The sequence below is a fragment of the Mustela nigripes genome, chromosome 9 (assembly GCF_022355385.1).
Source record: "Mustela nigripes isolate SB6536 chromosome 9, MUSNIG.SB6536, whole genome shotgun sequence".
NCBI lineage: Eukaryota > Metazoa > Chordata > Mammalia > Carnivora > Mustelidae > Mustela > Mustela nigripes.
In genome coordinates this window covers 62,775,235-62,793,943 of record NC_081565.1, presented here as the reverse complement: position 1 = coordinate 62,793,943, position 18,709 = coordinate 62,775,235, and the positions used below count along the sequence as shown (strand labels likewise).

Below are 18,709 nucleotides of genomic sequence, written 5' to 3'. Positions count from 1 at the left end.
TGGGGAGGTATATCTACATTATTTTGGGAATATAATCTCTAATAGCATTTAGTAGGTAACTACTTTAGATTAGATGATGTAGCAGATATATTTGTTTTACTTTATGGTGAGTAATGCCATTAAAAAAGTAAAAATAAAATTTAGTAATAGTTCTGTTTTTGTTGTTCATTGACTTTTCTTTTACTAATTAGGAATGTTGTATTTTGCTTTACTAGGTACATTTATATGTATTTTATCTTTATGTATTTTATGTATATATAATTTATGTATTTTATTTTTATTTACTTAGTATCATAATTCCATATTACTGAACCAATGATAAGATTAATGTTTTTTTCTCTTTCTAACCACCCTTTAATCCCCAATTTTAGTGCTTTTTAAAATGTTTCTGTTTTTATCATCCTCCCATTAAATACAACCTATAACTTGATTTGTCAGTTGTAAATGATATACCTGGTCTTTCAGCTTTTAAAGACCAAAAAATCAATATATTTACATTGCACTAGTTATGTTACATCTTCACCTTTCATATTATATTGGATCTTTTCTTTGTAAATTCCCAAAATTTACTTTAAAAATTTCCATCTGTAACTGATCACTTTGGATTTGATTTCTCTTGGATACCTTCTGCTAGTACTCAATAATTCGTCTGAGTGGCTCCCATTTAGAGGTTCTTCCTCTAACAACCGTGGATTTTCTTCTTCTTCCAATTTGAAGATCACATCTGGTTTTCTAACAGTACTGTATAAATGAAAAATATTTAGGATTTGGATCAGCTGCATTGATTTCAGTAATTTTGATTGCAAAGGAATCTGTAGTTTCAGGAGCTGCATATTGATTATGTTCTTCTGAGGTGCTCATTTTTGAGGATGTGACAAAAGAATGAATATCCTTAAATCCCTAAAACTCAGTACTAAATAATATTAAATTCCAAAATGGCCCAGGTGCATTGGGTTTTAATAAAGCGATAAGGACTTCCACTTTACTTCCTCATATCAAAAAATTGGAAGATAGGAGTGCAAGACAGGAACTCTTAGGAAAAAGGAAACAAGTTATCTGAACACCAGTTTCACCAGAGTTTGAAAATTTTCTATGCCACAGCATAGTAAAAACAAACAAACAAACAAACAAACAAACAAAGCCTTGCAGCCTCAGTAAGTTGAGGAGACAGTGTTAAGAGTTTAGAATGCTGAGACAATTAGAATTTGCCAGACAAAATACTGGAGAGGAAAGAGCTGTATTAAGCAAGAGCCATGAGATCAGCAGAAAGGTCTCTGAGAGTCTCTGGCTGACTATGAGCTTGTGAATGCATGTAAGAAAACTACTCAATATTGGAGAAAGAACTGCTGGGAGGGAGTAGAGTGGAAAGTCACCAAAGTATATACAGAAAAGGGAAGTTTGTTATCTCACCAGGGGATTTAGTATAATAACTTGAAAGACTCTACACTGGTACAGGAGTAAAATTAGCCCTAAATTAGAAGGTGCTCGGAATAAAAAAAAAAAAAAAAAAAAAGCTTAAAAGTAAACCTTGAAAGGATCAAACTAATTTCAAATAGCTTAATTTTATTACAGAGAAAGCTCCAAAATATTTTAAAACACCAGAAATATAGTACCCCGACAATGTAAAATCCACAACAACTAGCATCCAATAAAAAAATTATAAAGTATGCTAAGAAGAAGGCACATATGATCTTTAAACCAGGAGAAAATAGAGCTAGTAGAAATAGAACAGGATATGACACATATGATAAATGTAGCAATCATGAACAAACAGGATTGCATTCCTGAAGCAGTGACATGGCCAGGTCTGCTCACGTACTGTGATGAAGTGGCTATAGTTCTCTAGGATTGCATGTCTGTACAGGGCCCAGGTGCTTCCACTCTTCCCCAGAGAACTCTGCAGTAACATCCTCGAATGACAGTGCTGACTGTAACAGCACATTTCTGATCAGTCTGAAGTGTTTAGAAACTGGTAACATGACAAATAGCTTCAAAAACTCATATAACGATTACTGTTGAGAGTTTAAAACAAAATATTATAAAATAAATAAAATATAAAATGTTAGTAAAGTCCTAACTCTGTCTTATACTCTGGGGTATCATACAATTAGTACAAATATTATTCTCATGCCCTAATTTATTTTTATATATTTCTAAAATATGTACATATGTTACCAATTAGTATGCTACTGATAAAACTTGGTATCTTTTTAAAGACAAAGGCATTATAAACAGGCTTCCTATAATCATTTCCTGTATACCAGTGACTCATCATGAGCACTCTGTAGGATACACACACCCTAACTCCAAGTCCTCTGCTGGAATACAGATCAAAACTAAAATGAGATAGCACCTCACACCTGTCAGAATCATTAAAAATTAAGAACACAAGAAACATCAGGAGTTGGTGAAGATGAATCAATAAAGAGATACATTTAAGGAAATAGTACTCAGAACCAGATTTGCATTTCAGAAGCATATATTTATATTCAAATGATTTCTAACAGAGGTATCAAGGCAATTCAATGGGGAAACTATGTACTTCTCAACAAATGGTACTATAACTTTTAAACATATATAAGAGAAAAAAAGTGAAACGCTTGTGACCATATTAGCCAAATATTTATTAGGTAAGACAAAAAAAATATAAGTCATTGTTATGGACTGAATTGTGTTGCCTATGTATGTTGAAGCCCCAACATTCAATGTGACTATATTTGGAGGTAGGGACTCTAAGAAGGTAATTAAGGTTAAATGAGATAATAAAGGTGGGGTCCTGATCTGATAGAACTCATGGCCTTATAAAAATAGGAAGAGGTACCAGGGAACTCTCTTTGTTTCTGTGTGTACACAGAGGAAAGGCTATGTGAGGACACAGTGAGAAGGAGGCCCTCTGTAAGCCAGAAATAAAGGTCACACCAGAAACCAATATTGATCATATCTTGTCCTTGGACTTCTGTTGTTTAACTTACCTTTTCTGTAGTATTTTGTTATGGTAGCCTGAATAGACTAACATACTCATAAAAGAAAAATATTTTAAAGACTACCAAAATTGATAAATTTAAACCCTCTGTTCTTTTTTTTCTTTAAGATTTTATTTAAAGTCCTGTTAGTTAATATAGTGTAATATTAGTTTTAGGTGTACAAATTAGTGGCTCGACACTTATTTACAACACCTGGTGCTCATCACAACTGCACTCCTTAATCTCCATCACATATTTCATCCATAACCTCACCCACCTCCCCTGTGGTAACCATCAGTTTGTTTTCTATAGTTAAGAGTTTGTTTCTTGTTTTCCTTCTCTCTCTTTTTTCTCTATGGTCTTTTGTTTCTTTAAATTCCATATCTGAGGGAAATAATGATATTTAATGATAAATAATGATATTTATCTTTCACTGACTGAATTATTTCACTTAGCATAATACTCCCTAGCTCCAACTATGTCATTGCAAATGGAAAGATTTCATTCTTTTTTTATGGCAGAGTAATATTCCTGTGTGTGTGTGTGTATGTGTGTGTGTGTGTGTACCACAGCTGCTTTATCCATTCATCTGTTGATGGACATTTAAACTGTTTCCATAATTTGGCTGCTATAATATCAGGATGCATGTATTTCTTTGACATAATATTTTTGTATTCTTTGGGGGAAGTACCTAGTAATCCAATTGTTGGATCTTAGAGTAGTTCTATTTTTAACTTTTTGAGGAACCTCCAATACTGTTTTTGAGTGGTTGTACCAGTTTGCGATTCCAACAATGATGCAGGAGGGTTCCCCTTTCACCACATCTTCACCAACTCCTGATGTTTCTTGTGTTCTTGATTTTTAGTCATTCTGACAGGTGTGAGGTGCTATCTCATTTTAGTTTTGATCTGTATTCCAGATGATGAATAGTGTTGAACATCTTTTCATGTATCCTGGCCACATGGATGTCTTCTTTGGAAAAATGTCTATTCATCTCTTCTGCCCATTTCTTTTATTTTTTAAATTTTTAATTAATTTTTAAAATCAATGTATAATGTATTATTTGCCCCAGGGCTACACTTCTGTGAATCATCAGGCTTACACATTTCATAGCACTCACCATAGCACATACCTTCCCCAATGTCCATAACCCAGCCAGTGTAACCCTACCCCTCCCACCCCTCAGCAACTCTCAGTTTGTTTTGTGAGGTTAAGAGTCTCCTTTGGTTTGTCTCCCTCCTGATCCCATCTTGTTTCATTTTTTCCTTTACTATCCCCCAACCCCCCCACCCTGCCTCTCAGGTGTAGATTTTTTTTTTTAAAGATTTTATTTATTTATTTGACAGACAAAGAGATCACAAGTAGGCAGAGAGGCAGGCAGAGAGAGAGAGAGAGAGAGAGAGAGAGGAGGAAGCAGGCTCTCTGCGGAGCAGACAGCACGATGTGGGGCTCGATCCCAGGACAGTGGGATCATGACCTGAGCCAAAGGCAGAGGCTTTAACTCACTGAGCCACCCAGGCGCCCCAGGTGTAGATTTTTGATTACTGATCCAATTTCTTTGCTGGTTATGGGTCTGTTCAGCTTCTCTTTCTCTTCCTGTTTCAGTTTTGGTAGTTTGTATGTTTCTAGGAATTTGTCAGTTTCTTCCAGATTGCCCAGTTTGTTGGCATTTTATTTTTCATAATATTCTCCTATACTTATTTATATTTCTGTGGTGTTGGTTGTGATCTCTCTTCTTTCATTCATGATTTTATCTGTTTGGGCCCTTTCTATTTTCTTTTTGATAAGTGTGGCTAAAGGTTTATTAATTTTATTAATTCTTTCCAAGAACCAGCTCGTAGTTTTGTTGATCTGTTCTACTTGTTTTTGTTGTTGTTGTTCCTATGTCATTTTACTTCTGGCCTAATCTTTATTATTTTTTTTCTTCTGCTAGATTTAGAGTTTATTTACTCCTCCTTTTCTAGGTCCTTTAGGTGTAAGCTTAGGTTGTATATTTGAGATTTTTCTCTTTCTTTCTTTCTTTCTTTCTTCCTTCCTTCCTTCCTTCCTTCCTTTCTTTTTTTTTAAAGGTAGACCTGTATTGCAATATATTTCTCTCTTAGGACTGCCTTTGCTGCATCTCAAAGTTTGGAGTGTCATGTTTTCATTTTCATTTGCTTCCATGTATTTTTAGAAAAATTCCTCTTCAATTTCCCAGTTAACCCATTCTTTCATTACTAGGATGTTCTTTAACCTCCATGTATTTGTGGTCTTTCCAAATTTTTTTCTTGTAGTTGACTTCAAGTTTCATAACATAGTGGTCTGAAAATATGCATGTAAGATCTCACTCTTTTTGTTCTTGATAATGGTTGATTTGTGATCTAGTATATGATATTCTGGAGAATGTTCCATGTGCACTTGAGAAGAATGTATATTCTGCTGCTTTAAGATGAAATGTTCTGAATATATCTCTTGGGCGCCTGGGTGGCTCAGTGGGTTAAGCCGCTGCCTTCGGCTCAGGTCATGATCTCAGGGTCCTGGGATCGAGTCCCACATCGGGCTCTCTGCTCAGCAGGGGGCCTGCTTCCCTTCCTCTCTCCTACTGTGATCTCTCTCTGTCAAATAAATAAATAAAATCTTTAAAAAAAATAAAAATAAAAAAAAATGAATATATCTCTTAAGTCCATCTGGTCCAATGTGTCATTTAAAGCTATTTTTCCTTGTTGATCTTATGCCTGGATGATCTGTCCATTGCTGTAGGTGGGTGTTAAAGTCCCGGGACTACTGTTACTGTATTATTATCAACGAGTTTCCTTTATTTGTTTAAAATTGAATTGTATGTTGGATGCTCCCAGGTTGGGGGCATAAGTGTTTGCAATTGTTAGTTCATCTTGATGAGTAGACGACTTCTCTATGATATAATGTCCTTCTTCATTTCTTGTTACAGTCTTTGGTTTAAAAGTTAGTTTGTCTGATGTAGGTATGGTTACTCCAGCTTTCCTTTATTGTTCAATGACATGATAGATGGTTCTTCATCTTCTCACTTTCAATCAGGAAATGTCTGTAGGGCTAAAATGAGTCTCTTGTAGGCAGCATATAGATGGGTCTCATATTTTTTGTCTATTATGATACCCTATTTCTCTTGATTGGAACATTTAGTCCATTTACATTCAAAGTGATTATAGAAAGATATGAATTTAGTGCCATTGTGTTACCTGTAAAGTTGCTGTTTGTTGTGATGTTCTCTGTTCCTTTCTAGTCTTTGTTATTTTTGGTCATTTTCCCCCATATAGAGACCCTTTAATATTGCTTACAGAACTGGTTTAGTGATCACAGACTCCTTTGGTTTTTGTTTGTCTGGCAAACTATTTCTCCTTCTATTCGGAATGACAGCCTTGCTGGATAAAATATTCTTGGCTGCATATTTTTTCTATTCAGCATGTTGCATATACTATGCCCCTTTTTTCTGGCCTACCAAGTTTTCTGGACAGATCTGCTATGATCCTGATCTGTCTTCCCTTGTAGGTTAAGGACTCTCCCTTGCTGATTTTCAGGATTCTTTCCTTGACTCTATGAATTTGACTATGACATGTCCTGGTGATGTCTGGATTCTTTTTTGAATTTAATGGGAGTTGTCTGTGGTTCTTGGATTTTGATATCTGCTTCCTTCCACAGATTAGGGAAGTTTTCAGCTATAATTTGCTTAAATAAACTTTTTGCTCCCTTTTCCCTTTCTTCCACTTCCAAGACATGATACAAATGTTATTATGTTTAAGGAGTCACTGAATTTCCTAGATCTATATTCATGATCCAGTACCTTTCTTTCTCTCTTTTTTTCAGCTTCATTATTTTCCATAATTTTATCTTCTATATCACTGATTTGTTCCTCTGCTTCATCCTTCCTCCTGCATTTAGTTTTGCATCTTGGTTATAAGAAATTTTAACTTCATCCTGACTAGATTTTAGTTCTCTTCTGTCTTCAGTAAGGGATTCTCTAGTGTCTTCTATGTTTTTCTCAAGCCCGGCTAGTATCCTTATGATTACAGTTTAAAATTCTGGTTCAGATATCTCACTATATCTGTATTGATTAAATCCCTGCCTATGACTTCTTCCTGTTTTTTCTTTTGCAGTGAATTCTTTCATTTTGTCATTTTGTTTGAGTCACTGTTTCTTGTGTGTGATTGTTAGGAAGGTCTGTTGTATTCCTGCTCCTGAGAATAATGTCTATATTACAAAAAGGGAGAAAAAAGGAAATAATAATAGTAATAGTAAGTAGTAATAGTAATAATAAAATAATAGTAATAGTAATAGTAAAAAAAGAAATAGTAATAAAGAGGAAATTAGATCCTATATCTCCTGGGGCTGAAGATTTGTAGCATGCTGTGATCAGTGAGTGGTTTGCACAGATGTTCTGGGGCTGGGGACTGCTGAGCTGATTCTCAGGTAGACTTGCCTTAGTGGAGATGCACCTGCAGCGTGCATGGGGTGAAGGTTGGTGTGTCTCTGGCCTCCACGAGGGGCTCTGTTTTGCTCACTAAAGTTGGCCAGTGCTGATGGGAGGGGGGGGAAATTACATTGCCTGCTCTTTTGTCCCTGAGGGTGGGAATTTGCTCTCGCCAGTCTTTCGGATGGCCTCATAGAATAGCAAACACTCACCTTTCTTGCATCTCCACTTTCCACTAGATCCCTGCCTTCTCCCCGTCTGAGCTGTCCACCTGCCAGGCAGCAGAGTAGTCCCGAGTTTTATCTCAGGTAAGTGGCTAGGTTTCAAAACTCCAAATTTTAGAGATCCATGAAGTAGGACCCACACTGATCATCTGGGGGAGGGTCTTGCCATGCTTTTGCCATTTGCCAGTGTGTCTCAGAAATCGATTGGGCAGATATGAGGATGATCTGGCTGCAAAATCTGTCACTGCATTGATTCCCAGGGTTCATTTGGCTCATCTGGCTGGCTAGGTGGATATCCCCTTCCTCCCTCACCACTCCATGTCCACATCTCCTTAAGCTGCATACTCCGTTGATGACAACGACTTCCTCCTGTGGTTCTTTGTTTAAGGATATAGAAGTAGTTGTGCTGCTAGAACCTCCAAAAAAGCTCTCAAGGCCCATTTGTAGGAAAATGTATGGTAGTCAAGCTTTCGAGACTCCAGACGCATTCAAATGAGGGGCTGCATGTGGCAGTCTACCTTTCTTTAAAATAGAGAAAAGAGAAAAGAAAAGAAGAGAGAAGAAAAGAAAGAAAGAAATCAATTGGGCCATCAAGCAGTGGTTTGGAGTTTATGAGTTTATGGTAAAGGGCAGCAAAAAGCCAACACCAAGTCTTGATGCCCTCAGGGTGTGTCTTTGTTCCTATGCTAGGGTAAGGGCAGCCCAACAGCTCCTGTGGGTTCTTTTGTTCCTGGAGAGGTCACATCGCCACTCCCAAACACACTTCAAAAGGGAACTGTTTCTCCCCATGTGACCGAGGGGATCCTCAGACCATGCTGCCCTCTCCTGTGTCTCCACCCTCCTTTCCCACCAGAGCACCACCAAGTCTGCCAGACACGACCCTGGTGATGGCAGCGACCTCCGAACTTCAGATTTTGCACTCCACTGCTTATAAAAAACTTCCAGTTTAAAAACCCCCAAAACTTACAGTTTAACCCTTCTCCTTTTCCCAGTCAATGGTTTTGGGGAAGAGTTTTTCTTGCACAATCCCCTGCACAGTGATTCCCTCTCACTCTTTCTCTCTCTCTCTTTTTCTCCTGCTCCCCTCTCTGTGATCAGGGTTCCTTTCCCTTTGCATCTCCCACAGTTCTTCTCTCCCCCAAATCAACCCTCCACAGCTCCTACCTTCTGTGATGTGACCGTTTTTCAACTCCTAATTGTGCGGTTTTGCTCTCTCAGTCCTCAAATCAATTTCTTGGCTGTTCAAAATGACTTGTTATTTATCTATCTGTGTTCGAGGCATGAGGCAAGCTTGGATCCCTCTACTCCTCTGCCATCTTAACTCCTCCCCTTTCTTTTCTTTTTGGTAATTCTGACTAGGGGTTTATAAATTTCATTAATTTTTTCAAAGAACTAGCTCCTGGTTTCATTGATCTGTTCTATTGCTTGTTGTTTATTTGTTTCTATATCATTTATTTCTGCTCTAATCTTTATTACTCCCTTCCTACTGCTGGCTTCAGTCTTCATTTTTTTGGGGTGTGTGTGTGTGTGTGTTGTGGTTTTTTAAATTTTGTTTTGGGTTTTTTGGTTCCTTTAAGTGTATTTGAGATTTTTCTAGCTTCTTCAGGTAGAAACCTCAGCTCTTAGAAAAACACTGTTAAGAATATGAAAAAAAACATAAGTTGAGAGAAAATATCTACAAATCATTTATCTTAGGAAAAATTTTTATAAAATATATCTAGCTCTTCAAATCAGTAAAAACAACTTTTTTCCCCAGGTGAAAAACAAAATTTTAAAATGGGATAAAGATCAGATACTTCATCAAAAAGGAACAGATGAAGGCACCTGGGTGACTCATTTGATTGATGGCCTCACTCTTGATTTTGGCTTAGTTCATGATCTTGGGGTTGTGAGATCAAGCCCCATGTTAGACTTTGCTCACCACAGAGTCTGCTTGTCCCTTTCCCTCTTCTCTTCCTCCCACTCTCTCTCTCTCTCTCAAATAAAGAAAAATTTTAAAAAGGAAACAGATAACATACAAAAACATAATCATTATTAGACATTAGGAAAATCAAATTAAAACTAAAATGAAATACCATTGTAAACTAATATAATGGCTCAAATAAAAAAACCTCTTATCACTAAATGCTGGTGAAGATGCAGAGCAATTAGAATGTTCACACATGCTAATAATAGAAATGAAAACTGGGACAGCCACTTTGCAAAAGTTACAGTTTCTTATTAAGTGAAATATACACTTATTATGAGATTGAGCAATCCTATTCATTCTTTTGTATTAACTCAAGAGGATGAGGACATATGTCAACACATAGAAGCCTGTATATAAATATTTATGGCTGGAAATAATCCAAATATATTATCAATTGGTGAACAGATAAATTAACTGTGGAATAGCCATACAAAAGATACCTACTCTTCAATAAGAATAAGTCAACTGAGAAATGGACCTGAAACCAAATGAATGGCACCATCTTTGATTTGAAGATCTATCAAATAGGTGGCTCTGGACATTTCACTGACAATTTCAGATCCAATTTCTTTAAAGTTTTAAGTGTGTCAGAAGTAGATGAGCATGGAAACTCTTTATGAACCATCACTGTGAAATTCCATGAGGTAAGGAAACATAACTAGTATCACATGCAATGATCACTTTACAGATCACATGCATCTGTAAAGCATGGGGCCATTTAGGGAAAGTGGATATAGAATTTCTTCCCTCTTCCTGGTTAAGGGTATTCCCAGACCTTACCCTCATGACTGTCCAATGAAGTTGCCTTTCCTGAGAAAACTACTCCCAGGTCACCCCAGCTTACCTTGCTCTTCTCAAGGCTAGCCCAAAGTCCCCATTGTCACATGTATTGTGGCTTCTGAATATTGTGGCGTCACCGAGTCTGGCTCATTCTTGATGGGGATCAGGAACTGCTTCTGGCTGTGCAGACCTTTGTGGATTCTTCTGTATTTGCTCTGAAACTCTGGAGAGATGCCTAAGGTAAAGGGGTGCTCTCTTCCAGGGAAGACATTCCTATCTAGAATACCCTTGCTTTCTGCTTCATAAGAGGTGCTTTGCTTTAAAATGAAGTTTCCCAGGAATTGGGGCCTGGGCCCCAGGGAACCAATTTTAAAGATTTTTTTTTTTAAATTTTATTTGACAGAGAGAGAGAAATCACAAGTAGGCAGAGAGGCAGGCAGAGAGAGAGAGGGGAGAAAGCAGGTTCCCTGCGGAGCAGAGAGCTGGACGCGGGGCTTGATCCCAGGACCCTGGGATCATGACCTGAGTCGAAGGCAGAGGCTTTAACCCACTGAGCCACCCAGGCGCCCCACCCCAATGTTTATAACAGCAATGTCCACAATAGCTAAACTATGGAAAGAACCTAGATGTTTATCCACAGATGAATGGATAAAGAAGATGTGGTATATGTACAATGGAATACTATGCAGCCATCAAAAGAAATGAAATCATGCCATTTGCAATGGCGTGGATGGAACTAGAGGGTATTATGCTGAGTGAAATAAGTCAATCAGAGAAAGATAATCATATGATCTCTCTGATATGAGGAATTTGAGAGGCAGGGTGGGGGGCTTGGGGGATAGGAAAGGAAAAAATGAAACAAGATGGGATCTGGAGGGAGACAAACCAAAGGAGACTCTTAATCTCACAAAACAAACTGAGGGCTGCTGGGGGGTGGGAGGGTAGGGATAGGATGGCTGGGTGATGGACATTGGGAGGGTGAGTGCTGTGAAATGTGCAAGCCTGATGATTCACCGACTTGTACCCCTGAGGAAAATAATACATTATATGTTAATAAAAATAATGTAAAAAAATAAATGCACTTTCCCTTCTTGCCACCAACAGGGGCTTTTCTCAGGTTGTGCTTCAGGTGGATCCAGACACAAGCTCCTTGCACTTTCTGGCCTGCATTGAGCACCTGCTCCTGACATGGGCTTTGGCCAATCTGCACCTGGGAAACTGGGAGGTCCCTGGGAAACAGAGACTTCCCGCTCCAGCCCTCTGGGTCACAAGCTCACTCCTCTCAGAAGTTCACAGGCAGAACCTTCTTGCAGGATGAGCCAGCCAGATTCAAGATCATATTTTCCATATGCCTCCACACCTTGATATTACTTTGCAGTTTCTTCCTTATTAGATGGTTGGAAGATGTCCTCCATAGTCTCTCTTGCCCAGATTTTCTCAGTCCCTATAGTCCTTGTTAGGGACTATATGTTAGTGGTTAAATTTGCACTTACTGAGAAATACAAGGTGTGGTCCTCCATCAAACCCCAATGGGAAAAGCAACTGTTGCCAAGGACATTGGGAACAATTTGGGAAATTTGAATGTGGATTGGCAGTTAGGAATATTAAGGTACATTTTTACAGTTGTTAAATGGAATTATATTGGAAAATTTATTGATTTTATAAAGATATAGATAGTGCCACATTTAGCACTGAAATTATCTTTGTTAATTTATTTTAGGAAATTTCAGCAAAAACCAAGCAAATATCACAAAAGTTTAAGTAAGTCTTCTTAGATCAAGGGCATGGCTGGCTATATATGGATGTTCATTTTACCATTTTCTATTTTCCATGTTTTTCAAATTTTTGGAATACAAAAAAAAAAGGGGGGGGTTTTTTTTTCCTTCAATGGGCCTTTTTTTTTTTTTTTTTTTTTTTTTTTTAGGTTTTGTTGTTGTTGTTTGTTTGTTTCAAGCTTCCCAGAGAAGTCAAGATACAAGTATCTCTTGGGAATAAGGTTGTGAAATGTTAATAACACACTTGAGTATAGAGCACAGCGGCACTGTAAAGGAAAGTATCTGTGACCAACAGAGTTTATCCCAGGAATGGAAGAAAAAAAAGTAAATTTCAAAAATATTTAAAATACAAAAGTACACATAGTGCAACATAAGAAAATGGTTATCAAGCAAATCACACATTTCCCAAAGATGATCTTGCTTAAATCTTATAAGTATCTTGTTGATTTTTTTTTAACCAAGTTGGGGACATATAGGCATAATATTACAGGAACATCTTTTTACTGAATTACATATACTGAGCATGTATCTGGTTACCATTATTTCACAATACCAATAATTTTATTTTATGACAATGATTTTAAAAATTGGATCCTACTCATAAGGGGTAAAAAGGAATAGAGTCTTCAACAAGTTATTGAAATCTGTATGAACACAAGTGTAAAGCTATACTTTTCCTAGGAAACACTCATCCACACCCCACCCAATACCACTTATGACCCCGCCTGGCCAGCACCTTTCTTAGCCTCCTCCTTGTCCAGTGATGCGAGTGTGGACTTGAAGTCGCTGGGCCAGCAGAGGGGACAGTGGGCAGAGCTCTGCAGGTGGTGACAAGCTCTCTCAGTTCCTCCCCTCCCCTCTTCTTGCCAATGCAGCCTCTTCTTGACTCATCCTTGCAGCCTCGCTTCCTGACCTTTGCTGTGTCCACCTCAGTTCTGAGTGTTGGCACATCCCTCCGCCTTGCTCTCCAGAGTCCAGGGGAGTCCTTCCACCTAGCTCTTCCCCTGTGCCTTTGGTGGTGTGGGTCTGGGTGCGTCCTTCCGCCTCAAAAGGTAGGATCTGAGGACGTTCTTCCCCCACCCCCTGTCCTAGGCCAACGTGAAGGAGTCTGGGTTTACTCCAGTTGGAAAAGGAATATTCTATGTTGTGTAGTTCCCAAGGGTCATGGATACGCCCCCTTAATCAGACTGAGTTTTTTATCTTTGCAAAAATGGACCATGATTTATGTCCTGTGGGCTCTTTTTGGGAAGGTTAAAAAAAAAGTTATTTTCCATAAATGATGTAGTTGGTTTATTAATAATCAAATACCCTTATTTTTCAATTAAACACAGCTTTCTGGGGGCCCCTGGGTGACTCAGTTGGTTAGCCTGTGCCTTTGACTCAGGTCGTGATTCTCAGGGTTCTGGGATTGAGGTGGGGGCAACTCAGCAGGGAGTCTGCTTGTCTCTTTCCATCTGTGCTCCCCTCAGCTCACTCTTTCTGTCTCTTAAATAAGTAAAATCTTTAAAATAAATAAATATTTTTTCAATTAACATCTTTTTCATGAAGACAGAAGCATTCTTAAAATTTAAATTCAATTAGCCAACATATAGTAAATACATCATTTGTTTCAGATGTAGCATTCAATAACTTATTAGTTGCGTATAACAAATAAGTAAATGCAGCTTTCTGGATAAAAATCCTTGAACCTGTAAATGCAAAAGCTAAATGTGACAGTATAAGAAATGGTCAACCCAAGTACATTTATTTGTTTTGTAGTATGCTTTGTAACTTGATATTTTATTGTCCTTATGCTCTGTGCTGGACAGGACTATTATTTTTTTTTAAGATTTTATTTATTAATTTGACAGACAGAGATCACAAGTAGGCAGAGAAGCAGGCAGAGAGAGAGGGAGAAGCAGGCTCCCTGCTGAGCAGAGAGCCCGATTCAGGGCTCCATCCCAGGACCCTGGGATCATGACCTGAGCCGAAGACAGAGGCTTTAACCCACTGAGCCACCCAGGCGCCCCAGGACTATTATTTTTTAAACACTCGAGTTACATCTATTTATCGTTTTATTTTATTTTATTTTTTAAAGATTTTATTTATTTATTTGACAGAGAGAAATTACAAGTACACTGAGAGGCAGGCAGAGAGAGAGAGAAGGAAGCAGGCTCCCTGCTGAGCAGAGAGCCCGATGCGGGACTCGATCCCAGGTCCCTGAGATCATGACCTGAGCCGAACAGCGGCTTAACCCACTGAGCCACCCAGGTGCCCCTATTTATCGTTTTAAATGTAAATATATTTAAATGTTTCTTTTAAAAATGTAAATACATGCTCAATTTGACCAAAATACAGCATTGATAATTGGATACTGAAAGCTAGCTCCCTCCTCGCTATCTTATCTTCCAAATAAAACCAGTATTAACTGATGCTTAAACTCTAGACTTTATGCTAAAACTAACAATGCATTTTTCAAAAAATGTGGTTACTGCTTATTTACAACTTGTTTTTATACTTAAAATAATCTCCTGATTCAGTTATCTGGTCAGATTTTGTAGAGTTAAATCGTTCTTTTCTGCATTGTAGGGGCATATATGTTTTTTACTCAACTATCTAATCAATCTATTTGGGACTGATGTTCAGCTTTTCTCCAATTTTCACTATTATAAATAATACATAGCAAACATCATTGTCCATACATCTTTTGCATATGTATGTGATTATTTCTTTGGCACAAATGCCTAAATGGTAGATTGCCCAGTTAAAATGTGTACACGTTAAACATTTGAAAAATGCAAACAAGTAGTCTTCAGAAAAGCTAAACCAGCTTACACTGTTTCTTCACATCTATTTTAACACCGGATACCATGCATTTTTGAAGACTGATTATTAATGATGCTTAAGAAATTAGAAATGTCTTTTAAGACATTAAAGGGAAAGTGGATGAAACACATATTCATTCAACAAACATTTATTGAAAACGTGTGGGTAACAGACCTCATTCTAGATGCTGCGTTAATTAGCAGTAAAAATTTCCACTCCTGTGCAGTTTATGATCAGGGTTACTGTGGTAAATTAAGAAACAATGGGATACTTAAGTATACCTAATAAAAAATATGGGCAGGGTTGGTGTGTCCAGTCATCTGTGACTAGTGATGGTAGGGAGCCATTATCACCACAAGAACTATCATGGAAGCAGGAAGTATTACTATAACCTGGCAGAAAATACTGCAACAGGGGGTCCTGTGGCCTTATGAAGAGGAACAGTATAATGGCCAATTCAGGGCTCAGCATAAAGAACCAAATGTATAAATACCCAACTTCATTTGCTTTCCACTTTCTCATCTCTTATTTCCTAATGTGCATTTTTACCCCACTACTCTGTGTCATTCTTGGAAGTGCATCCATATAGTCTCCAACAGAGCTCCTTATTAATTTTCCTGTATTATTTTTCCTAACTCCAAGATACCAATCAACTCACTGAGCCATTGGTTGTGATTTAGTATGACTTTAAAAAAAAAAAAAAAAGATTTTATTGAGGGGCACCTGGGTGGCTCAGTTGGTTGAGTGTTTGCCTTTGGCTCAAGTCATGATCCCAAGGTCCTGGTATTAAGCCCCACATCTGGCTCCTGCTTCTCCCTCTCCTTTTCTCTCTCTGTCTCAAATAAATAAATTTTAAAAAATTTTTTAAAAAATAGTTTATTTATTTATTTGTCAGAGAAAGAGCACAAGTGGTAGACAGAGGGAGAAACAGGTTCCCCACTGAGCATGGAGACCAACTCAGGACTTGATTCCAGGACCCTGGGATCATGACCTGAGCTGAAGGCAGATGTCCAAATGACTGAGCTACTCAGGCATCCCTGAATCAGTATGATTCAACGTATCTCCTTCTGTGCTCACTTTGGCAGCACATGTACTAAAATTGAAATAATACATGAGAAGATTAGCATTGCTCCTGTGCAAGGATGACACAAAAATTCATGAAACATTCCATATGTAAAACAAAACTAAAAACAGCACATGTCTCCTTCCATACAAACTGGACAACAAAATATACCTCTCAAAACTGCCTGTGGGGAGAATTTTCCTGTAACAGAGTTTTTCGGGGTCACCAGTGAATGGGGCTGTAATGCAGCATCCATTCACTTCCTTGTGATGTTACCACACCTTGCAGACATATTTATAAACTGAGGAGGGTGCTTTTTCCTCCCTGGAAATATCACATGTATATAGTGGACTTCCCATGGGGCTCTAAGGTGCATGGAGGGTCATGTGTTGAGGCAGTAGGAATATACCCCAGGTGAATATGAACCATTTGCTTAGTTTGCTTGTACCTCTTACATCTACCATTCCCTTTAACAAAGGAATAGCCTGGTACACATCCAAATATTTTGATTCAGTGAAATACATTATCATATTCATGATAGATATTTTGGGTCACATAGTCACTTGTTATCCCTTGCTAGGGAGTTTAGTCTCTTTGGGGACCCAGCTGCAAATCAGAATCTGCTTTTCAAATGGAGGATAGTTATCATGAAGTTAAGGCATACCTTACTTCAAAACTTAAGTTATATTGAGTCTTCCAGTCTATGAACATGACATGACTCTCCATTTATTTAGGTCATTGATATTTTAATCAGCATTTTGAGTTTTTTGCCATACAGATCTTGCATATATTTTGTGAGATTTGTTCTAATTTTTGGAGCAATTATAAACAGTACTAGATTTAAAATTTTCAATTTTTTTAAAAAATTGATATTTATGTGTTAACCTTGTATTCTGTGATCTTGACAGTGAGAGAGGGAACACAAGCAGGGGGAGTAGGAGTGGGGGAAATAGGTTTCTTGCTGAGCAGGGAGCTTGATGTGGTGCTCCATCCCAGGACCCTGGGATCATGCATGACCTGAGCATAAGGCAGAAACTTAACGATTGAGCCACCCAGATGCCCTGAGATTTACGTTTTTAAAAATAAAAACTAATTAGGGCACCTGGGTGACTCATTCAGTTAGTTCAGATCATGATCTCAGAATCATGAGATTGAGCCTCGCATCAGGCTCAGCACTGGGTGTGGAGCCTGCTTAAGATTCTCTCTCTCCCGCTCCCTCTGCCCTTTGCCACTCTCTCAAAAAAAAAAAAAAAAAAATTAAATTAAATTAAATTTAAAAATTGAAAAAGTAAATAAATAAAAAATAAAAATAAAAACTGCTTGTAGAGTTATTGGAAGTAAGCAGCTTTAGTTATTTGGACTTTTGGCATATTCAACTATTATTATTCATAATAAAGTCATTTTGCTAACCTTTGCCAGTATATTTTTTATTATTTGCTTATGCAAATTTCACACGATAAATTCCTTTTAAGCTTGAGCATTAATAGAAAATTGGGCATTTCTTTCTTTCTTTTTTTTTTTTAAAGATTTTATTTATTGACTGAGAGAGAGACAGCGAGAGAGGGGATGGGGGTGGGGTGTGTGGAAGAGGGAGAAGTAAACTTCTTGCTGAGCAGGGAGCCCAATGTGGGGCTCGATCCCAGGACCTGGAATCATGACTTGAGCTGAAGGCAGACACTTAATGAGTGAACCACAAAGGCACCCCAAAATTGGGCATTTCTAAAAGAAGTGTAGGCTTCCTTTAATCAAGGATTTTGAATATCCTTTGATTCTCAGTCACAGAGATTATATTAATTCCTTGATGAGCATATTGCTATTTCATTTTAAAAGATGATTTTCATGACTTATTTTAGTTTCTATTTCTTATAAACTATGGAATCACCAAGCCTCTGATTGAAAAAAAAATTCACAAAAATATCAGTAAGAAGGAATAAATCTTTTGTACTCAGTCACGTGGCCAGACATTTATGTTTATGTTTTAATTGCATACATATTTATTTTTATTATGTGTCACTATGAAATGGCAATGCCATTATAAAAATTTTAAATTCAGGATGCCTGGATGACTCAGTTGGTTAAACATCTGCTTTTGACTCAGGTCATGATCCCAGGGTCCTGGCACCTAGTTCTACATTAGGCTCCTTGCTCAGTAGGGAGCCTGCTTCTCTCTCTGCCTGCCACTCCACCTGCTCATGCCCTCTCTCTTTCTCTCTCTGATAAATAAATAAATAAAATATTTTTTTTAAAAAGAAAGTTTAAATTTGAAAAACCCATCTCATTCTTACATACTTGTTGTCCCAAAAGTCTAGCTGAAGTTTTTCCTTAACTGTAATTATAATCACTGAACTTGTAGGGTGGAGGGCTTAAATCAGTCATTGACTCAATACGAGAATTCTCTCTTCTGTTTGGATAGACTATGAAACTTGTGATGCCACTTCAACCATTAAGGAACAATGCAGAAAACTACCACACTGGTTGTTCTGAGAAGAATGGACATTAGGAGATGAAAAATGGAAAGAGGGAAAGGATTCTGGGAATATGACAACAGTGACAGCAAAGTTGTTTAATTGGTCTGAATTATCACATAAAAAAAGGTAGAGCAACTAAATATCAAAACAAGGCTAAATATTAAACATCAGGAACAAATTTAGAAAAATAAAAAGATGATAAAAATATCTCCATAAGTCCCAAAATATGGGTTGTGTTG

The 18,709-nt window shown here is 37.7% G+C and overlaps 1 non-coding gene across 1 annotated transcript; it reads left to right on the top strand.

Moving 5' to 3' along the window:
- Nucleotides 1-16,008: 16,008 nt before the first annotated feature.
- On the top strand, nucleotides 16,009-16,116 carry LOC132025222 (U6 spliceosomal RNA). Its single transcript, XR_009406487.1, has one exon. It is a non-coding gene; the product is annotated as a U6 spliceosomal RNA (small nuclear RNA).
- Nucleotides 16,117-18,709: the final 2,593 nt, after the last annotated feature.